The sequence below is a fragment of the Vipera berus genome, assembly GCF_964194415.1.
Source record: "Vipera berus genome assembly, chromosome: 3".
NCBI lineage: Eukaryota > Metazoa > Chordata > Lepidosauria > Squamata > Viperidae > Vipera > Vipera berus.
This window is the reverse complement of record NC_138204.1, coordinates 206,364,984-206,369,968: the sequence shown is the minus strand read 5'-3', so window position 1 is coordinate 206,369,968 and position 4,985 is coordinate 206,364,984.

Here is a 4,985-nt window from a genome sequence, read left to right as displayed (position 1 = left end):
GAAAGAAGACGTTGTAGCTTTATTATTTCCTCCAGTGATATTTTAAAAACCACAGTTGATTTCAGTTGTTTGTAACTCATTTTTTTATACCTGGGGTGGATGTATATTATGGCCAAATGACTTTACTTGCCTAGGAAGTAGAAAGGGCATCTTTACTAACTTGCTACCTGCTAGATCTGTTAAGAATGCAGTTCTTTGGATTCAGCTATGCTGGTTGGAAATTCTGAGTGTTGCAGCTCCTAATTCCAGAGAGAACAAAAAGTGGGCATCAAATTATTTAAAATTAGCCCTGGACACACAACATTGTGAATTTGTCAGCTCTATGTACACTTACATGAGCACAACTCATTGGTGTGGGGGGGAAGTGTTCTAACAAAACTTTCTCACTATTGTCCTTCAGCGATTCTCTTGCCCACCCCTCCCCATCCTACTCACATACACCTAGACCAGGGGTCAGCAACCTGAAACAGTGAAAGAGCCACTCGGAACCGGTTCCCTCACAAAAGGAAAAACTGGGAGCCGCAAAAAATGTGTGCGCATGTGCGTACATGCACGCATGCGCAGAACAGGGTTTGACTGAAGAGTGGAGCCAAGGAGAGATATGCACCTACCCTGCATATTTGAATTGATTGGTTGAACTTTTTTAGTCCCACTTTTTTTTTGGGGGGGGGGACTGCACATGGCAGACGACTGGGAGCCGCAGGAGACAGCTGAAAGAGCCGTGTGCGGCTCTGGAGCCGCGGGTTGCAGACCTGTGACCTAGACCAAGGGTAGGCAACCTTGGCTCTTTTATGACTCGTGGACTTCAGCTCCTAGAATTCCTAAGCCTGCATGGCTCAGCTTGGAAACCTCACCCTTTCCCCTCAGCATGGCTGGCTCAGGAATTCTGGGAGTTGAAGTCCACGAGCCCTAAAAGAGCCCAAGGTTACCTACCCCTGACCTGGACACACTCAGAGAGACATATGCATACACTCAGATGCTATTGCAGAGCTTGAAAGGATGATGAAGAGCATACTGGAAGAAATCCAGTAAATATCAAGAGAAGGTGGTGGTTGAAATGGGGTCTGCTTAAGAAGAACTGGGTCCTGTTTAAATAACCATCCCATGTTGTTAAGATCATGGATTAATCATAATCCTAGTCATAATCATAATAGTAAAGTTGGAAGGGACCTTGGAGGTCATCTAGTCCAACCCCCTGCTCAGGCAGGAAACCCTATACCATTTCAGACAAATGGCTGTCCAGTCTCTTCTTAAACACTTCCAGTGTTGGAACATTCACAGCTTCTGGAGGCAGGTTGTTCCACTGATTAATTGCTGTCAGGAAGTTTCTCCTTAGTTCTAGGTTGCTTCTCTCCTTGGTTAATTTCCATCCGTTGCTTCTTGTCCTGCTTTCAGGTGCTTTGGAGAATAGCTTGAGTCCCTCCTCTTTGTGGCAACCCCTGAGATATTGGAACACTGCTATCATGTCCCCTGAGCTTAAATGGACTCCAGAAGATGGTAGAGGACAGGAAGGCCTGGAGGAATGTTGTCCATAGGGTCACGATGGGTCGGACACGACTTCGCAGCTAACAACAACAACAACAACATCATGTCCCCCCTAGTCCTTCTCTTCATTAAACTAGACATACCCAATTCCAGCAGCCATTCCTTATATGTTTTAGCCTCCGTCCCCTAATCATCTTTGATGTTCTTCTCTGCACTCTTTCTAGAGTCTCAACATCTTTTTTACATCATGGTGACCAAAACAGGATGCAGTATTCCAAGTGTGGCCTTACCAAGGCTTTATAAAGTGGTATTAACACTTCATGTAATCTTGATTCTATCCTTCTATTAATGCAGTCTAGGACTGCGTTGGCTTTTTTTGTCAGCTGCAGCACACGGCTGGTAAAAGCTGAAAGGCAGAAGGCAGGTAAAATTATTGACTTCTCAAACTTAGCTGCCAAAAATCCTCCTCCTACACCTGTTGCAGCTTGAGAGAATGGCTGCTAATATAATAGCAGGCAGTAAGTAACATTCAGCAAAGGTAGTTTCTCCATAGGGCTGGTGGGGAACTGTGGTTTCGTTCCCTCTGCATTACGTGTGACCATAATTATAAATATAGAGAGCTCTATTAATATAGGAGCCTGCTAGAAGTGCCTGTATATCGCTGTGCTGGGGATTCTTTCCCCTTTGCTCCATAAATCAATGTTACATTATGGGTTGCTGTGGTTGCATCATAAGCTGTGGGAACTGATGGGTAGTCAGTTTAGGGGAAAGTAACCCTAATGAATCTGAGATTTAATTCTGTATCCTTGTCCTGTGATGTTGAAAGATTCTAATTTCTGATAGCAGCTGGTTTATTAATCACCCAAGACAGTTCTGACCTAAGGATTTATCTGAAAAAGCTTTAGAAACCCATCCTCCTGCGTTTTTAACCTTACTTAATGCATGCAGTCTGCCCCAGAACTGTGGGGAAGCAAGATTTTCTTCATGCATGCACCAATAATTGCTTTTTCAACAGATGGTTTCCTGCACCATCGGAGTTCCACACTGCCGATTTTCCCAGAATATCATTTGTCTCAACATGATACCTTAAAGCAGAGGCTTGACATCTTGTTAAATTGTCAGCATTTCAGATTTTTAGACCTAAAAGGAAGTATTTCAAGGGTGTCATCCATCTTAAGCCATAGCTTTCCCTGAACAGTTTGGCTGTGAAAAACAAACGTATCATTTGTTGGGGTGAAGGAAAGTAATTTCAGAAGTGAAATGTACAACTAGCTCCTGACTCAAGGCTGCAGAAGACTGGGCTGCACTTAACATTTCTCAATAAATTATAAGTACTTTCTGGGCAGCAGGACATTATTAAAACCAATTGGTGAGAAGGAAATATTACCATTCAATTCCTGGTTCGGTAGTAAAATAACTCCAGAAACATTATTTTGGAGGTGTTATGGGTTTTTCTTTGAATTGTATTAATACTTTTCTTCTCTGCATGAAAGAAACCAATATTTTCCTCCTCAACATATCTATTGGCTAAAGGTAAAGGTAAAGGTTCCCTCGCACATGTGTGCTAGTCGTTTCTGACTCTAGGGGCCGGTGCTCATCTCCGTTTCAAAGCCGAAGAGCCAGCACTTGTCCGAGGACGTCTCCGTGGTCATGTGGCCGGCATGACTAGACGCCAAAGGCGCACGGAACGCTGTTACCTTCCCACCATAGTGGTCCTATTTTTCTACTTGCATTTTTACGTGCTTTCGAACTGCTAGGTTGGCAGAAGCTGGGACGAGTAACAGGCGCTCACTCTGTTACACGGCACTCGGGATTCGACCCGCCAAACTGCCGACCTTCTGATCGACAAGCTCAGCATCCTAACCCACTGAGCCACTGCGTCCCTTGTATATTGGCTATTAATATGTAAATAATTAAGCAGTGATAAACTTGATATCCCTTTCTATGGATAGTTCAAGAAGATACATAGGGGGGATAGGGAGAGGAGTGAAGCTATGCAGTTACAGAAAAAAGAAGGCAAATAGGAGAAAGGCTGAATATTGAAGAAAAATTATAACTGTATTGGTTATGCTGGATGCCTGCTGTGATGATACAGATTGAGGAAGAAACCTTTCTGCTTTTTGGATGCTGTGGATTACAGTTCCCATCAGCTGTTTTGGAAGTCATACTCCAAAGCATTTTAAGGGCATTTCTAAAGAAAATGAAGGGGACACGGTGGCTCAGTGGGTTAGGACGCTGAGCTTGTCGATCAGAAGGTCGGCAGTTTGGCGGGTCGAATCCCGAGTGCCGTGTAGCAGAGTGAGCGCCTGTTACTCGTCCCAGCTTCTGCCCACCTAGCAGTTCGAAAGCACGTAAAAATGCAAGTAGAAAAATAGGGACCACTACGGTGGGAAGGTAACAGCGTTCTGTGCGCCTTTGGCGTCTAGTCATTCCGGCCACATGACCACGGAGACGTCCTCGGACAAGCGCTGGCTCTTCGGCTTTGAAACGGAGATGAGCACCGGCCCCTAGAGTCGGAAACGACTAGCACGCATGTGCGGGGGAACCTTTACCTTTACCTTTACCTAAAGAAAATAACGTATTCTCCAAAGCGCCTGAAGGCAGGACAAGAAGCAACGGATAGAAACTAATCAAGGAGAGAAACAACCTAGAACTGAGGAGAAACTTCCTGACAGAACAATTAACCAGTGGAACAACCTGCCTCCAGAAGTGGTGAATGCTCCAACACTAGAAGTTTTTAAGAAGAGACTGGACAGCCATTTGTCTGAAATGGTATAGGGTTTCCTGCCTGAGCAGGGGGTTGGACTAGATGACCTCCACGGTCCCGTCCAACTTTTTATCATCATCATCTTGCTTGGCCCTATTTTAAAGTATGGGAGAGTGATGAGAAATTTCTGTTAATCTGATATAAAAGCAGCAAAGAAAGAAAGAAAGACCCAGTTGCAAATTTGCCCAATCTACAAGCTGTGGGCAAAGCGAAAATCTATTTGCTCGCTCTCAAGCGGATTTGGATTCTTTGGTCCAAAGAGCCTCTTTCAACTCTTATGTTGTTGTTGTTGGTATTTGCGCAGTTGTGTCCGACCCATCTTGACCCCATAGACAACGTTCCTCCAGGCCTTCCTGTCCTCTACCATCTTCTGGAGTCTCTTTAAGCTCACGCCTACTGCTTCAGTGACTCCATCCAGCCACCTCATTCTCTGTCAACTCTATGCATCTATGAAATCTAAGAAGAGTAGTATAAGTGTGTTTGGAGAGCTGTGTGGTTTGTGGCTTTAGTGGATACAGACTGGGGTTCTTGTGTCTTTCATTTGTTATGGAAGAGCCAATGGTCATCTGTAGGATATTGGGAATTTGCAGGTGATGGGTCCACTGTTAATCACTGACAGGAAGTGAAAACTGCCAAAGGTTTGTGGATATTGATGCATACATCTCCCACTACCTCTTAATTTTTCAAAACTTTCCTAAAGAAAATGTGTCTTCTTTTTTGTCTCAACAGGTAT